General features: G+C 40.5%; 1 long non-coding RNA gene across 1 annotated transcript in view; it reads left to right on the top strand.

Annotated features, from left to right (window-relative positions):
• The first annotated feature begins 469 nt into the window (after positions 1–469).
• Positions 470–19090, top strand: part of LOC134805412 (uncharacterized) — a 172081-nt gene continuing 153460 nt past the window's right edge. Inside the window, exon 1 of the long non-coding RNA XR_010146284.1 lies at positions 470–558. This is a non-coding gene — a long non-coding RNA (uncharacterized LOC134805412). The remainder of the gene's footprint in view (positions 559–19090) is intronic.

The raw sequence follows: 19090 nt of genomic DNA on the forward strand, positions 1-19090 counted from the left end.
AATTTTACATACATACGTAAGTCGGATGATAATGCAATATTATGGTATTACCATCGAGCTGATCTGATGATGGAGACAGGAGGTGGCCATAGGAACTCTGTGATGAAACAACGCAACCTAATTGTGTTAGGGTCGTAAGAAAAGTAGAATCAGCAATAAAAGCTTGTACCAAAAATTGCTTTTATCGATTTTTTTGTTCGGGGTTGGATCAAAAACTAAGTAAGTAATTAGTCCGACTCACTCTTGACTACATATTTCTATTAGGTTTTTCTATTATCTACAGGTAAAGACCTGTTTTATGTTTTTTTTTTAACTTTTAAACCCAGTAGTTTCGGAGATAAAGGGAGGGGGGAAATGGTATTTTTTTTGCCTATTTTCTTAAATTACTTCTAAACTGTTTATTCAAAAATAAATATATATTTGAGATTCTCACAATGAGCTCTTTCATTTGATATGTAACACGATATAGTTTGAAAAACTTCATTTTTAGGGTTCCATAGCCAAATGGCAAAAAACGGAACCCTTATAGATTCGTCATGTCTGTCTATCTGTCTGTCCGTCCGTATGTCACAGCCACTTTTTTCCGAAACTATAAGAACTATACTGTTGAAACTTGTATGATGAATGTGAATATTCTGTGAACCGCATTAAGATTTTCACACAGAAATAGAAAAAAAAACAATAAATTTTGGGGGTCCCCATACTTACAATCGAAACTTAAAATTATTTTTTTTCATCAAACCTATAATACGTGTGGGGTATCTGTGGATAGGTCTTCAAAAATGATATTGAGGTTTCAAATATCATTTTTTTCTAAACTAAATAGTTTACGCAAGAGACACTTCCAAAGTGGTAAAATGTGTGTGTCCCCCACTGTAACTTCTAAAATAAGAGAAAGATAAAACTAAAAAAAATATATGATGTACATTACCATGCAAACTTCCACCGAAAATTGGTTTGAACGAGATCTAGTTAGTAGTTTTTTTTAATCGTCATAAATCGTAAACCGCAATTTTATTATGTTACTTGCTGCGACGGAACCCTTCATGGGCGAGTCCGACTCGCACTTGGCCGCTATTTTTAATTTTCTTATTCCTCCGATAAGTGGCCTTCATGCAAACACAAATACAAATACAAATATTTAAGCTGACCCCTGACTAACAGTCCGCCGGACGATATCGGCCGGTCAGTTGTTCGGAACTGTCAAATTTTTTTCTAACTGACAGGCCGATATCGTCCGGCGGCCTGTTAGTCAGTGGTCTGCTTTATTAATAACAAGAGTTACAAGTCACAATAGGTACAATAGTAAACCATTATATCAAACGAAAATTATTCATACAGATTATTATTCATGTTCATTATCATTACAGTGTGATCGTTGCATTACAAGTTAAGCTAACACAACATGTAATTACGATTACTCGTATAACCTATGTGTACGGTAGTTTGAAAAACTCCTCGACGCTGTACAAAGAAAAATTCAGAAGCCACTTTCGCAGTCTACATTTAAATATATCGGAGGATGCTGCATCTCTGACCGCTTCGGGGAGTCTGTTATAAACGGACGGGCCCATAATGGACGGTGAACGCTCTGACTTTGAAAGTTTGTGTTTAGGAGTGACAAGTCGGTAATTATATTTGTTGCTACGAAGCGCGTGACTCTCATTCGTGCCGCGTTTTTTGAACAGATGTAAATTCAAGTGAGTGAAGAGCGCTACCTGGTACACGAGCTCGCCCGGCAATGTCAAGATCCGTAGATCAATGAAGAGGTTCCTGCATGAGACATCGGTCGGTGCTTTAGCAATGGCGCGTACTGCTTTCTTTTGCATTCTAAATGCACGCAGAGAATCCGCGGCACGGGCCCCCACTTTTCGGCACCGTATGAGAGTAAACTATGCACTGTCGCATGTTTAAAATTCATTTGTTTACGTTACATGTCCGTGTTTGAGTCACAAACTTACATATGTGTACCAAATTTCAACTTAATTGGTCCAATAGTTTCAGAGCAAATAGGCTGTGACAGACGGACAGGCAGACGCCCGAGTGATACTATAAGGGTTCCGTTTTTTCCTTTTGAGTTACGGAACTCTAAAAATAAATAAAGATAATAGCAATATATCTAGAAATTTTAATGTATTTGATTTTAATCCAAATGTCGGTAAATTACAGTTTCAACCAACCACAACCATCATCGGCGTCGCTCCGTCCATATCGATGACGACGGGAATATTAGGATACACGTGATGCTCTAAAAAGGTAGGTGCCTATTTTTTTTGGCCGAAGCGTAGCCAAGGTTTACGTTTTGACTCGGGCATTTTGCTTTTGTATGTCCGGATGTTCCCCTCTACAAGTCTACAAGTTCTCAACCGATTCTCGTGAAATTTTGTGACCAGATTCTATGAGTAAGTAAATAAAATATTTTTGTCGATCCGGTTTTTTTGAAAATTTTCAAAAATGGAGGAGTCGTGATACCTCGCACATAAGGCGCTCTTAGGGTCTCCCCAGATATATCGACGTGCATTCGGCAAAAGCCGATAGGAAAAAGCTTTATGTCCGCGCAATAAGAGCGAAAAAGCCGTCGGCGCATCGGCAGGCGCCGGCCGATGCGAGCCGAGCAAAACGACGACTTCTTCGCTCTTATTGCGCGGACATAAAGTTTTTCCTATCGGCTTTTGCCGAATGCGCGTCGATATATCTGGGGAGACCCTTATACTCGAGTTTTACGTTTTCAAGGGGGTGAAGCAGACGCGTGGTAGAACGGGCAGGCGGGCGCCCCGCGCGGCGCACCGCACCATTCCCGCGCAGCACGTCTACGTCCTTATTCTGACGACATCGGTATAGACGTGTGCGCCGATTAAAAAATGATCGGCGGCGGCGTTTGCCAAAAAATCGGCGGCGGCGGCGTGTTTTCGGCGTGAAATCGGCGTGACCTTGACTTTCAGGTTTCTTAAGAAAAATCATTAAATTGTTGTTTTTCTTGAAAATTTGATCAATCCAGGTTGCTGGTCAGAGAACTATACGTTACTACGTATAGTTTTGAATAGGCTGTGAGTAAAATAGAGTTTGTAAATCAATATAGGATAGGTCTAATAGCTTGCATTAAGGGGTAAACATTCGATCCGATCGGCAACCCTCCCTTTTCTCATGATTTCCATGGTTTATCGTATTATTTAAAAACGTCGTACTTTAACACACTCCAAATATCCTTGAAATTTGGCGTAGTGACACATGACATAGTGACACACTGCTATGGCTTCCTTTTAATGGTTTTTTGTCGTAAAAGCACCAGGCTCACTAAAACGTATCTTCTTTCTCGTTTTCTTATTGCTGAGGATCGCGACCACATGTAATTAGTCTCTATTTCGTGCGGCCATAAGCCGTGTGGACTGCACGGTGCAGACTGCCGCAAGCCGACCTCTTCATAGCGTTCGACCATCTCACACATGCTCCAACTCGAGCACGTTTGCCATTCATTCGGTCTAAATTCATGTGTTTCTCCACATCATGCGTTGGATAATATGTCTAATGATTCTAAAGGCTCTCCCATCCCATAACATGTTGTGAAGAGCTGAGTGTCGATATTGAGCTACTCTTAGAGGAATTTGTTCTTCTAGCTGTAGCTTCTAGCGCCAACCTTTGCCACTTCACACTTTTTGAGGCTCCATGATTCGGCAACCATAATGGAATATTGAATAGACAAGAGCTCGTATCAAGCGCACTTTAGTTTCACGAATACCTGTTCTTCCAGATCTTGTCGAGGTTAGCCATGCCAGTTCTGCGGCGTATCTCGGCGATACAACCACCGGCATTGTTTATTAAACCAAGATACTTATACAAACTAGCTCGCTTTTTCGTAATCGCTGAGTGCGTCGGTAACTGTCAGTATGTTTGCCATGTCTACCATCACTTTGGTCTTGGAATGGTTGATCTTAAGACCTCTCTAAAACTTTCATCTTCTCTTTTCTTCAGAAGAGCAGCAATTTCGATGTATTTCTTGTTGTCATTTCAAAACCATTTCCAGCCTGCACATTTCTGCGGGGCAAGCATTTGCGCTAATCGCCAGATTGACAGTGAATCTACAGAGTTGTCGCTCGTCCTCTCTTTTTCTATTCCTGGACATTATTGGCACACGACTTTTTTAGGAAACTCAGGGTATCTAGAGTTTTCGGACATGAATGTTCTCAGATTTTTGCTGGACTACACTACATGAGCCCTGTGTTTTCGTTGCCTAGTTAATTGTAAGTGTTTTCATGACGGACCATTCTGCCTTCGTATATGGAAACAATCCTTCTTTGCATATTATCTCTCCCTCATCTTTCTTGACGGTGAATACTTAGGATTACTCAGTCTCTTTAATTGGTGTGTCAAATAGTTTGTGCAACTGGCTATTCTGTTTCATTTAATTAATAATTGATGTATATTTGACAACTGTAACATACACAGTACAAAAAGAAACATTGTAATCCAAATACCAACTTGGAATAGCTAATTAACAACACTCAAGGTCACGCCGATTTCACGCCGATCATTTATCGGCGGCGGCGGCGTGGCAAAAAAGCCCGGCGGCGGCGGCGCGCCGGCGCGGCGCACACGTCTACATCGGTATTCTGAATTGTCAGTTCCGGGATTTTTTCCGGCAATTAATATTGAATAAGATTTATTAGCAAATTCGTATTTTGATGAGTAGGTACTTAATGAAATCAAAAATGGTAGTTAAGATGGCGAGTGTAAATTGTTATTAATTATAAACAGTATGAGTGTATACCGCGACAAACTGAGAATCTAATTAAATGATGCCAAATTATTATGAGACAAAAACTAGTACTTACTAATAGACCTTAAAATTGTAATAGAGTTAGACCAAGAAAAGTCTGCAACGATTTTGATTGCACACGCAGTGCAAGTGTTATTTTAAACGTCAAACTTCTATGAGATTATGAAGAACACTTGCACTGCCTATGCTATCAAAATCGTTGCAGACTTGGCCTAACTCTAGCAGTCAATTTCGGGCAAGTAGGTAGTGAAAATAAGGAAGAATACTAGCAAAGCTAAGATAATTCGTGGGACTAATTGAGTTATGCATAGCTCCAATAAGTAGATAAAATTAGCTATCTTCACAAAAAAGAAGTATGGGGGTGTGAAGGTACCTCTTACATATTTTTGCTCATATCTCGAATATCTGTACGAATAGCATACAAAACAATAACAAATGTTTTTACATAAAATTTCCTACAAATTTGGTTATTTTTACGTTACGATCAATACTTCAGGGTTGTTAAAGTTAACAATAGGGTTTCTGCGCGAGAATTCTCGAGGCGAGAAAACACGAGAAATTTGTCCTAAGTCGAGACGGGTAAAAAACACTCAATGCTTCGAGAACTCGAGAAATATATCTCATGTGATAAGTAAAAAGAAAACACGCGTATAACGCGTGATATGTCTAAAGTGTTGTTGTTTAGGTAGTTAAATAAATGTAAACAATGTTTTTTTTTACATTTTCAGGTACTTGAAACGTCTATTAGGTAGTTAACCAAACAAATATAAAAACTGCCTTGATCCGTCCCCTATCCTATCGTTTTGGCTTCAACCGATTTACATGTTTTAAAACTTTTGAACTGTCACGAAGTGTCTTTTTATTAAAAAAACGCTTTAAAAAATTAATAACTACTACCTACTTGATAGCTAATGGGGTGGACTGTATGATGAATCGAAGATATAATGCAAACACGCAGATATTAAACAAATATTATAAATAATTTATTTAAAACAGAGCACAAGATCTTAATAGTTAGGCGGTGACAGGCAGACTGCTTTGACATAATATCGAATCAAATGATAATAGGAAAATAGTATATATTCCAAAGAGGTCGCGCGCCAGCCAGTCGCCAACATACCGGACCCCCAGTGGAACACTAACCACTGGTGGCTACTGGCTGAGGCGCGGCCTCCATCAGGATAAGTTTCCGGGCCGGTCTGCGCAGCATGCCCCCTCTGGTGTGGACGTCTGCCACGCGGACCGCTCCGTCGGGTCCTAGGTAGACCTTTGCTACCCTTCCTAGTGGCCACAAACCACGAGGAAGGGTAGGATCGGCGATCAACACCACATCACCCTCGCTAAGATTTAACGCGTTGTTGTTGGGTCCCCTCGTTCGAAGCGTCGGTAAGTACTCGCGTAGCCATCGTGCCCAGAACTGATCTGCTAGGCGGAGGGTTCTCCGCCAGTCACATCGTCGGGATAGGTCTGCGTCTGTCAGCGACGTGGTCCATGGAACGACTGATGAGGAGCCGAGGATAAAATGGAATGGTGTTAGCGCCTCTGGTGCATCTAGGGAAGACGGGACGTATGTGAGTGGCCTGGAATTCACTATCGATTCAGCCTCGAGTAGGAGTGTTGACAAGACTTCTTCCTTCAGTGGTTGATTTGCTAGGCAAGATCTGAGGGCTGCTTTCACTGTCCGCACAAGCCGCTCCCAGGCGCCGCCCATGAACGGGGATGCTGGTGGGATGAAGCGCCAGTCGATTTTGTGATTAGTGGCGTACTCTACGACCGAGTTGTCATGTAGGGAGCGCAGTTCGCGGGAAGAGCCAACAAAGTTAGTCCCGTTATCGGAAAATATGGTGGTCGGCGATCCTCGGCGAGCAATGAAGCGTCTGAGGCTCATTATAGCACTATCTGCAGTGAGTGAGTTCACGATTTCGAGGTGAAGCGCTCTGGTTGTGAGGCACGTATATAAGGCGATGTATCGTTTCTCGCTCCGTCGATATAGCGTTACTAGGATCGGGCCAAAGTAATCAAGGCCTACGTGGGTGAATGGTCTTTTGTGGTGATCAAGACGTTCTGGTGGTAAGTTGCCAGTCTGAGGTTGGATAGGTTTCGTGTTCCATCTCTTACACTTCAAGCAGGCGCTTGCTACGCTACAGATGGTTCCTCTGGCTCTCAAGATCGAATATCTTTGCCGAAGTTCATTTAGGACGAGCTCATTAAACTGATGCGCAGCTTTGATATGTTCGTGTAGGATCAAGAGTCGTGAGATGTAGTGGCGGCCGTCGAGAATCATGGGTGATTTCATCTCGTCGTTCACTCCTGGTGCGGAACTTATGCGCGTGTTTTGTCGCATTAGGCCTTCTCCATCAAGTGTAGGCGCCAATTTCTTAATACGACTATTCTTGGGCACTGGCTTCGAAGATCGTAAGTTCGATAATTCCTCAGGGAAACTCTCTGTTTGTGCTTGACGGACCAACATCTTCTCCGCTTCTATCATGTCTGACGCGTGAAGCTGGTGGGGAGACGTGGTGTTGTCAATGTAGAGTTTGGAATTTGGATCTATTGGCCGAGACAGTTTAAGCCGGAATAGGCGTGCGCCCTGGAGAAAACGGGCGGTGGCACGTAGTAAACGTATCCAGGAGCTAAAACGCGTTGGATCAGGTAACGAATTCGAGAGTGGGGTATCGAGGAGCAGAACCATCAGATTCGATTTTAACTCAGGGTCTGATGAGATCTCTCCCTCGTCGGTGACGCGCTCGGTCGGCCAAGTGCAAGACTGTTCAACAAGGAACTGTGGACCGGTGAACCACCGATGAGTTGCGGTAAAGTCGGTTCGTTTTGGTTTTGTCGCATCGTCAGCGACGTTGAGAGAGGTAGGGATCCACCTCCAATCGGATGGATTGGTGGTTTCCAATATCTCTCCCAACCTGTGTGCCACGAAAGGTTTAAACGCGCGAGCGTCACTCCGGATCCACTTTAGGACGGTGGTTGAGTCAGTCCAGAAAATGGTTGCGGAGGGCTCAAAGCGGTGAGCTTGCAGAATTGTCTGCGCAAAACGCGACGCGATAAGCGCGGCTTGTAATTCTAATCTTGGGATGGAAACCGGTTTCAGGGGACAGACTCGTGCCTTACTACCGATGAGGGCTGTCGATACAGAGTCATCACTGTAAGTGAAACGCCAATAGGCGACGCAGGCGTAGGCTTGTTCGCCACCGTCGGCGATTACGTGCAGCTGGACGTCGGACACGTCTGACCTGACCATGTACCAGCGAGGGATTTTTATATTGGCTGCAATCTGCAGCTGTGCAAACCAGTCTGCTGCGCGTCAGGTCAATGATCGTAACTGTTCCGAATTGAAGAAGCGACTTAATGCTGCTACTAGGTCTTGTAAGAAGCGAATTGTTGCAGCCAAGTTTGAACATACCCGCAGAATTGGTGAGAGACTAGTCAGTCAGCCCTCTGGGTCCCGAACTTTCTGGTCTCTCGCCAAAGCTGTTCAGGGGAACTTTTGCGGGGTCTCCTTACCATCCTTGCACAAACCCGATGACTCACTGGCTCATTCCGCAAAAGAGAAAGCAGACCTACTTTGCTCTCTATTTGCGTCGAATTCTACACTGGACGACGGGGGCAATACACCTCCCACTATTCCGCAATGCGAGTACTCTACGCGTATGCCCGAGGTCCGCTTTACTCAAAGCGCAGTAAGGCGTGCTCTCTTTGCCCTCGACGTCAAGAAGTCCAGTGGGCCAGACGGTATTCCTGCTGTTGTATTAAAAACGTGCGCTCCAGAGTTAGCTCCGGTTCTGACGCGACTATTCTCGCTCTCATACCGCTCAGGGAAATTCCCGTCTTCCTGGAAGATTGCCTGGGTTCACCCTATACCCAAAAAGGGTGACCGTACCGACCCTTCCAACTACCGGCCTATTGCGATCACCTCCCTGCTCTCTAAGGTGATGGAGCGTGTGGTAAACAACCAGCTCCTTAAGTACCTCGAAGACCACCAGCTAATTAGCGACCGGCAATACGGGTTTCGCCGTGGTCGAGGCGCTGGAGACCTTCTTGTTTACCTCACTCACCGATGGGCCACCGCCATAGAGAGTAAGGGAGAGGCACTGGCTGTTAGCCTGGATATCGCAAAGGCCTTCGATAGGGTTTGGCATAAGGCACTTCTCTCAAAACTTCCCTCATACGGGCTTCCTAAGGGGTTGTGCACATGGGTTTCCAGCTTCCTGTGTGGGCGTAGCATTTCAGTCGTCACTGACGGAATATGCTCGGACTATAAGCCCATAAACGCTGGCGTACCCCAAGGATCTGTACTATCGCCTACTCTGTTCCTTCTGCATATCAATGATATGTTATTGACTAACAATATTCATTGCTATGCAGATGACAGCACTGGCGATAGCTGTTATACAGGTCGTGTAAACGCCCCCCCTGAGCAGGTGTCGGAGTGTAGGATGCGACTTGTGTCTGAGATCGAGACGTCCCTTGAACAGGTCTCCGAGTGGGGTAAACGTAACCTCGTCCAGTTCAACCCCAGTAAGACACAAGTCTGCGCGTTTTCCGCTAAAAAAGCCCCATTTGTCACGGCGCCAAAGTTTCAGGGCATTCCCCTTACCATGGCTAAAAGTATCGGGATACTTGGTGTCGATATTACGAACGAAGTCCAGTTTCGGAGTCATTTGGAACATAAAGCCAAACTGGCCTCCAAAAAGCTTGGGGTGCTTAACAGAGCCAAACAGTACTTCACACCTAGTCACCGGCTTTTGTTATATAAAGCGCAGGTTCGACCTCATATGGAGTACTGTTCTCATCTCTGGTCTGGCGCTCCACAATACCAGCTCCTTCCTCTTGACTCCATCCAACGGCGGGCAGTTCGTATTGACGGCGATCCCGAACTTACTGACGGCTTAGAACCTCTTAGCCTTCGGAGAGACGTTGGCTCTAGGGAATGCAAAATAACCGAAAACCGAGTATCGGTTTTCATTCGGTTAAACTCGAACTCGAAACCGAATTTCGGTTAAAAACCGAGTATTCTCGACTATGAGTAACACTTATCGATTAAAACAGATAAATGTTATTTTTAGGGTCTTGTACCCATACAACCATTTCCAGTCGCCGTTACGACGCGGTGTTGACACATCTTGTGTCGACACCGTCTGTTTCGGTCACAATTCCAGTCGCAGAGTCGTCGCCGTGTCGACACAGTTACCAGAAATGGGGAAGGGTCGACACATGACACAAAGTGACATAAAGTGTGGTCGCCGTGTGCACACATTGTTTCGGGTTTGCGACTACTTTATGCCAAAATCATTCGTTCATTCGTTCATTTTGTTCCTGTCAAATGGAAACTGTCAGATGGAAAAATACTTAAATAAAAATAAGTGACATTAATACGCCATCTCTAAAACGGATTACAAGACGTAATTATATATTGTTTGCATTTATATTACAATAGGACTTAAATTATTATGGGGAATTAAACTGCTCGAGTGATTTGATAAACTAAGTGTAATATAATCAACGCGCCACCACATTGTTTTAGTTTAGCCGGAAATGAAATTGTTTACTTCTCAGTGCCTGTGTTCATAACTATATTATTTGAAGCATTTTTAGTACTTCGATGCGTATACTATACTTAAATAACAGAAATAACGCTTTACATACTACGAAACTTGTTAATTATGATGTATAAATATGGTTTAAGGCTGAGAAATATTGCAGTCACAAAGTAGTTGCAATGTTTCGACTTTGTGTCGACTCTGTGTTGACACATGACACGCGCTGTCAAAAGTAATAACAAAGTTACTGGTATGTTACTGGATTTGCAAAATGGCTCCTTGTGTTGATTTGTTTTCAGATATTCTCAAAGTGTAAAAATTCCGTGGTCAGAGATAGGCATTAATCGATTAACTGTTTATTCGACTAATTAATGGAATAAAAAAAGTTAATTCTCAAATTTTAATCGCGATTAGTTTAGTCGACCTAACATAGATTGAAATTGAATTAATCTGAATATTAATCGAATAAATTATCGATTAAATCTCGATTGAAAGTTGACAGGGGGCCATTTTTGTACGTAAAAATAATAGAAATGTCTTGCATGCAGATGGTAGCAAAACATTTTGTCATAAAAGTCGAGATGGGTGTCGATATATAGGTTTTAGGGAGTGCCGATTTCGAAAATAATGACCATTTTGGAATCCGAAATGGCGGCCATGCACTGTGTCATAAAAGTCGTCATGGATGTCGTTTTATACGTTTTAGGGGGCCCCAATTTTGAAAATGATGACCATTTTGGAATCCAAAATGGCGGCCATGCACTATGCCATAAAAGTCGTCATGGATATCGTTTTATAGGTTTTAGGGGGCCCCGATTTAGAAAATGATGACCATTTTGAAATCCAAAATGGCGGCCATGCACTATGCGATAAAAGTCGTCATGGGTGTCGTTTTATAGGTTTTAGGGGGCGCAGATTTCGAAAATGATGACCATTTTGGATTCCAAGATGGCGGCCATGCACTATGTCATAAAAGTCGTCATGGATGTCGTTTTATAGGTTTTAGGGGGCGCAGATTTCGAAAATGATGACCATTTTGAAATCCAAAATGGCGGCCATGCACTATGTCATAAAAGTCGTCATGGGTGTCGTTTTATAGGTTTTGGGGGGCGCAGATTTAGAAAATGATAACCATTTTGGATTCCACTTTTATGACAAAATACGTAGCCGCCATCTGGGATTATAAAATGATCATCGTTTTCGAATTCTGCACTCCCTAAAACCTATAAATCGACATCCGTGACGACGCAAGTTATCTTTATTTTCAGATCTAACAAATTGCTACAGAATACAAAGGACAAAAAAGAAGCGAGGAGGTAATGAAACAAGCAAAAATACAGATGATTCCTCGACGCAATTGGGTGATTCTTAAATTGTGTCCAGATTTTTTTGTCATAAAAGTTTTTATTTTTCACATATTACTCTCACAAGTTCCGTGACATTTCGACCTTTTAATTTTTTAAGTAAATGTTTTTGTTTATCTATGAGGATCTCACTAGAATAGTATAATCAAGGTATGTTTATATTTGATGAATGAAATAGTAACGCAAAAAAAAAATATATTTGTGTCTTATATTCCTGCCGAAGACTTTTATTTTACCTTTTCCTTCTACACAAGTTTGGCCAAGTAATAAGAATTTAGGGCTCTCAATTTTATTTTGACTTCTACAACAGTAAAGCTACGAGGCCATGTTTGGTATCGTTTTCGTATAAATTCGCAGTACCAAATTTAGTTAAGGTATCACATTGACACCATTCCGAAGTAAAAACATATAAACTTATTAAAATACTTTCTTTTAAACTCCTCTTCACGCTTAAACTGCTGAACAGTTTTAATTTAAATTTGGTACACATATATTTTGAGTCCCGAGACAGGATATAATAAGTTACCTCAAAAATCATCCTTTAAAGGTGTGAAATGAGGTGTAGGGGGGAATTCAGAATTGACTTCTTGAAGTTAATACTGTTTAAGTTTAGGTTTGAAGTCATGTTTTTTCATCATTTTTAACTAAATCAAAGATGTAGACCATCCCAAATTTCATATAAATCGGTTCAGCGGTTATTGATTTCCCGTACAAATTTCCACGCCACTTTTCACACCTTCAAAAGATGATTTTGGTTATAAGATCTATCCTATGTCCTGTTCCGGGACGCAAACTATTTCTATACCAAATTTCAACGAAATCGGTTCAGCGGTTAAGCGTCAAGAAGAGTTTCAAAAAACCGGCCAAGTGCGAGTCGGACTCGCGTATTAAGGGTTCCGTACATTAAGTCCGACTCGCGCTTGACTGCACATTTCTAATAGGTTTTCCTGTCGTCTATAGGTAAAGAACTATTTTGTGTATTCAGACGGACATACATACAGACGCACGAGTGATCCTATAAGGGTTCCGTTTTTTCCTTTTGAGGTACGGAACCCTAAAAAGATTTATTTTTATTTTGTGGAATGGTGTCAATGTGATATCTTAAATGGATTCAGCACCCCAGATTTATACGAAAACGATACCAAACACGGCCTAGCACCTTCACTGATATAGATATATCAAGATAAAATTGAGAGCCCTAAATAAACTTTCCAGAGCGGATATCTCAAAAACTATTCAACATATCGAAAAAATTGACTGAATAAACTTGTAACAAATTAAATTAACTTTCATTTTGTATAAGTGGCCATGTCGCTGAGATGCATAATTTCCGAGATATAATCGAAAAACGGGAAAATGGGACCTTCAAAGCCCCCTTTCTCCCCCCCGCTCAAGGGCTACGGCCGGGGACTTTTGATATGTTCACCTCCTAACTTGTCAAACCGAGTTACGGAGTCAAAAATTGTGTTCCGAGCATTTCCCTCTACAACTTTTAGAGCATTCGTTGCCTGACCTAAGTAGCTTATTGAATTTCTTTAAAAACTTTTCTGTAAAAGGTTGACGGGTGTTGGGTGTTTATATGGTTTCGGTCGATTATTATCATTTGCATTGCCCATGATGACTTACTAGAATTACGAGCACACGAGACACTAATAGTAGTTTGACAAACCTTGGTTTTCAAGAGGTATTTTATATTGACATTTGCTGTCACAAATTTTCTGTCAGATTTAGTCGCAAACCGCACGCAAAGTGCACACAAATGTGTCGACACCTTGTTACGGAAAAGTGTAGACACGGCGACGACACTTTGTTTCGAAACAATTCTAGACACATTGTGTGGACTCTGTTACGACACATCTGACATTTAGTTACCACTTTGTGATTCTGCGACTGGAATGGTTATATGGGTACTATCAGTGAAACTCCACAGCAAAGTTTGTTTGTACCTAAGGGAAAACATACAGCAAAACTTTATTGTGGAAATCCATTTTTGTTACTTTCTATAAAAAAATTCTGACGAAGAATCACATTGGAATTAAAACTACAAAATAGTTTGGATAGTTATATAATTGTGAAAATTGTGAATCAACAGTAACACATTTAAAACAGAATTTTTATCATAATCATTAAACATAATCGAGATTAAATTACAATCAACATCAATATAAACTTAAAAAAACACAACTAACGCTTTCTCTATTAATAATCAAAATCAACAACATAAATTAAAGATGGTATAGTAGCACTAGTACCTGAAGGCCAATTTTGATGTCAAAGTTTAAGTTTGTATTATCCTTTGGCCTCCTGTGCCTACGCTGCCTGTATACATTAACCTGGGTTAATTTGAGCTACTTTTCATGGAAGTATAATAATATTTTAATAGAATTAATGCGTCTAAGGTAGAATCGCTTAATCTTGATCTGAGCTTATTGCAAAAATACCCAGCTGTTGAAAAAGCTCGCTCCGACTCCACGCTTGTAGGTTTAACTGTCATCAGTAGATCCCGTGTTTTTGTCAAATGATTGCCGCGGCCAGCTCCATTTTCATGTAATGCCATCTCAATATGTACAATATTTGGCAAGCACGAATCGCCTTGAGATGGTTCAGATGCAGGAATCGACGACTTTAGAGCGTATTTTAGTTCTTCTTTAAAGTTTTTAAATGAGGGCGTTTCCGTTTGCGATGATGAAGGGCTTGGCGATGTATTCACATTATTATTGTTAGGCACTTCAGTTCGTTCGTCGTTCGAAACTAATGAAACGATAAAAGACTTTATATTTTCTGTTGACACTCTAGGTAACTCGTACTGCGAATGCTCTTCCTGCAGGTCGTTGAAAAACGTGTTTGGGTTTTCTATATATTTTAGAACTCCTTGTATCAAAAGATATCGCTCAGATATTCTCTTCAGCAGTGCGTTGTACATTTTTCCACCGAAATTTCCGTTAACTGCATGGAGTTTTTTAAACATGTACTTGAAAACGGTGTCTGCTGTTGACAGTGTTGCATCTTGTTGGCATAAAACTTCGACAGAGCTTTTGAGTATCTCCAACACACCATGAACATGTTTTATCAATTCTATTTCATTGTCTGTGAATTGTATACTCGATTTGATATCAATGAGTGATTTCTGAATGCATTGGTAGAGCATGATAAATCTCTCCATCATCAAGCACAACGAACTCCAACGTGTTTTACAGTCAAGAACCAAAGACAAATTTTTTCCAAAAGTATCTACCACGTGCTTCTGTAGAACTTCATCGTTTTTTGTAGGTGATTTGCGAAATATTTTCAACACTTTTCTTATTTTTTCAATTACGGGCATATAGTTTTCATTAATGGGTCTGATGTCCATTTCTGACAAACCTATTTCCATGCCGTCGTCTTCATCGTCGCTGTCATTATCTGATTCATTTTTTTCCGGCTCAGTTTCATCCACAACAGTTTTTTCTTGTTTTTTGTACAACACGTCTATTACGGCCAATTGAATTGCATGCGCAAAACATAGCTGATGGTAAGCTGGTATAGACTTTCCGAGCTTAATCATCACGCTTGCTCCATCAGTTGTGAGAGCAACTATATCCTGAAACGACAGTCCAAACATTTCCAGCCGATCCTTTAAGTGTGTTGCCAGTTTTGTTGCAGTTGCAGATCCATTAATGCGAATTAAACCCAAATTTAAAAATTTGGTAGAGTTTTTAATACAGGGTGAATGTATGTTTACATTCATGTAACGTCGATTTCTTGTCGAAGTCCATTCATCTGCAGTGACCGAAAATTTGTAGCCTTGTTTAGTTAACGTCTTCAACTCGTCGATTATAATTTGAGTAACTGCCAAATATTCTTTCATTACAATCTTTTTTATAGTATGTGGCGACTTTGGAAGCTGGTGGCCACTTTCAATAAACAATTCTCTCAAGTCAGGTGAGGTAGTAAATGTTCTAAATGGAATACCGTCCACAGCCACCATGCGTGAAATTCTTATTTCCAATGAAACCATGATTTTACTTTTTTTTGCAGGAGGTTTATCTTTGTTCCCTGTGTCAGATGTGGCAGAAGCCGTAGCTGCACTAGCTACATTTTTTTCTTGTCCGGTTGATTTAATTCTATGTAGCGCTGACAAATGGTTTCGAAGACTTGATGTACTTCCTCCAGAAGTCTTTAGAATTTTGAAACACAATGTGCATTTTGCTGAAGTCCCGCTTTTAGACTTGAGAAAATGATTCCAGACGTCACTTGTTGATGGTTTCATAACCGAATGCTCAATTATTATTATTATTATTATCATTTATTCAAAGACCAACTGAGATCATTTTTGTTAGTACTTACGACTATGACTTATAAAATATTGTTAGTTTTATGATCTATATTCTATACCATGTCAGTGAAAAATAAATTAATTGAAATTAAAAAGAAATGAAATTAAATCAAAATAAAATATAATAATAACGACTTGATTAAATGAAAATAAATATTAGAGCATTAAATTACAAATTAAAGTTAATAATGTTAATTAATAAAAAATGTCAAAATATTGATAAAATGTCACTTCGATTAATTTCAATTACTGCGCTTTCTTATTTGGTTCGCCTCACAAGTTATCAGGTATCAGTGTACGTATTTTACATTTTGGTTTAGGTGTATAGCACAGCCATTGTTGAGATATACACAGTCTACACGTTCCGAGATCATTTTCAGAATACTGTTGGTACTGGCGCGGATCCGGCGCACCAGGGATGTACATCGCTTGCGCATACTCGCGTAGAAACAGTCAACCCGCGCCTCGGCAAACATCCCTGATGCACTACAGTATCGCGGCAGCCCCATCAGTACCCTGAAAGCGTTATTGAACTGTACTCGAAGAGCATTGTACCGTGTTGCTGTGTAGTTCGCCCATAGGCCGCTAGTATATAGAGAAGTACAGTACGCTCTGAAAAGAGTGACCTTGACCTGTTTAGAGCATTTAGCGAACCTACGGGCGATCATATTAGCTCTAATAGACAATGCTCTTCGTTCGCGTTCAATATCTGTATCGTCTTTAAGGTCAGATGTCACAATATGTCCGAGATACTTGAATTGTGATACTACAGTGAGTACCTCCCCGTATAGTGTTATAGGTGGGATATCGCATGGGCATTTGTTTCTAACCTTAAAGACCATACATTCGCTCTTTTTAAATGTACTCCTCCATTTTTTGAACCTATGAAAATGATGATAAATAATATAAGAAAAAAATATATAATAAACTATACATACATATTGAAAATATTTTGAGAATATGAAGTAGTTAGGAAACATACCGACTACATGCAAAATTTGCATGTAAATGTCGTCAAAATTCAAATACATAGCATATTACATATATTTATATCTTGAATCTAGTTTTCTATTTTTTTTTTTTTTTTCCTTTATCTCTATTACATCAAACATCAACATTTATTCAGCAAATAGGTCGCAAGGGCACTTTTACACGTCAACATTGAATTTACATACAATCAAAAATAATAACAATTAATACATCAACAATTTTATAAAATACAACGAACAATTTAAACTAAGGTATTATAATGTTTGTTGTACCTACTAACAATATTATGGATCTCTGGATTTGAAATAAATAATATTCATCAAATACAAATACAAAGTCAATCTTAAAATCTACTTAAATAATTTACATGCAATTTCCTAACTTAAAATCTAAACATATTACTAATATACTATCCTACTTACACTATCAGCCCCATTCCGACCCCCACCCAGCCCAAAAGTGCCAAAGATGCTAGCGGCATTACCGCGCTGGATGGCAAGCGATATCTGTTGGACTAGATAGGAGCCTGAACGGGGATCGCCTCCTCTGTCACGTAGACGCCGCCCCAAGTCTCTAATCAACCTCTTGGCCTCCGAACACCACGGCCCCGCAGTTTCCACCGCGACCGGAACAAAATCGTACGCTGGTTCCAGGTTGATTTTCTATTAATTTATTATAAATTAATGTTAGAGTAAGACCAAGTTAAGTTGGCAGCGATTTTGATACCACAGACTGTGAATGTGTTATTTTAACCGTCATAATTTCATGGAATTTTGACGTTTAAAACAACACTTGCACAGTCTACGTCTACGCTATCAAAATAGCTTGGTCTAACTCTATATAATCCATCAAATAAGAACAGCAATGAAAGATGTCATAATACAGTCAATACAGATAAAATGAACATCAAAAAATGGTATCATAAATAAGTTAGAATAGACTGACACCTACTTCGCAAACATATATTTAGTAGGTATACTACATGAAGTATACATATTATAAATACAAAAAATTTAAGCTTACCGTTATCAATAAACACCATTTGCGAAATACTTCACTTCACCAAACCATGTAGTTTTTACAATTATTTAAATTATGGTTGATCCACTAAACTTGAACACTACTACTGTCTACTACACCACCGTCGTCGCGTGAACAATAGGTACTACTTATCAGCCGAAGTTCAAATCCCAACTAATTTAAAAAGCACCATGGCCATAACTCCATTATTGTTTTGCGAACTGGTATTATTAAGGGATGAGCCATAGAGAGATAAGAATTATCGCTGTTATCGGACCACCCTTTTTTGTCTATTGTTGTCTCTTTCTAAATTCAAATGACCGCGTGGACCTTAAATAAGATCTTAAATTATTAATTTGGTACATAGATTAAAAGAAAACACAATATGTTTTAAAAATATAAAACTCGAAACCGCGGTTTTTAACCGAACTCGACCCCGGTTTTGCATCGGTTGAAAACCGTCGGTTAAACTCGATACTCGGTTTTTTCATTACTCGGTTGCATTCCCTAGTTGGCTCTCTTTGCATGTTCTACCGTCTGTACAATGGGGAATGCTCGGAAGAACTTTTTGATTTGGTGCCATCGTCTCGTTTCTATCACCGCACCTCCCGACAAAGGAGCAAAGTTCATCCCCACTTCTTAGATACATGGCACACCAAGAATAAGCGGGCATCTCGCTCGTTTCTTCCCAGAACGTGCAGAATGTGGAATGACTTGCCTCCTGAGGTATTTCCTTTGCGCTACGACATGGGATTCTTCAAGAAGCGGGTATTTAGGGTTCTCAAGGGTCGGCAACGCTTAAGTGGCTCCTGTGGTGTTGCTTATGTCCATGGGCGACGATGACCGCTTCCCATCAGGCGGCTCGTCTGCTCGTTTGCTGACTATAACATAAAAAAAAAAAAAAAAAAAAAAGTCTTTAGATTCGCTTACGTACATTTCAGGTAAGTCTGTGTCCCAGCCAACGCCTGCCCGCCATAATCTTTGAATGACAGATGACGACCGGCATCAAAAAACCAAGGGGGTCATAAACTTTCATGACGTTCGATAAAAGAATGCGTTTTGTCAAAGTGCTGGT

Source organism: Cydia splendana, unplaced genomic scaffold, assembly GCF_910591565.1.
Source record: "Cydia splendana unplaced genomic scaffold, ilCydSple1.2 scaffold_104_ctg1, whole genome shotgun sequence".
Classification (NCBI taxonomy): domain Eukaryota; kingdom Metazoa; phylum Arthropoda; class Insecta; order Lepidoptera; family Tortricidae; genus Cydia; species Cydia splendana.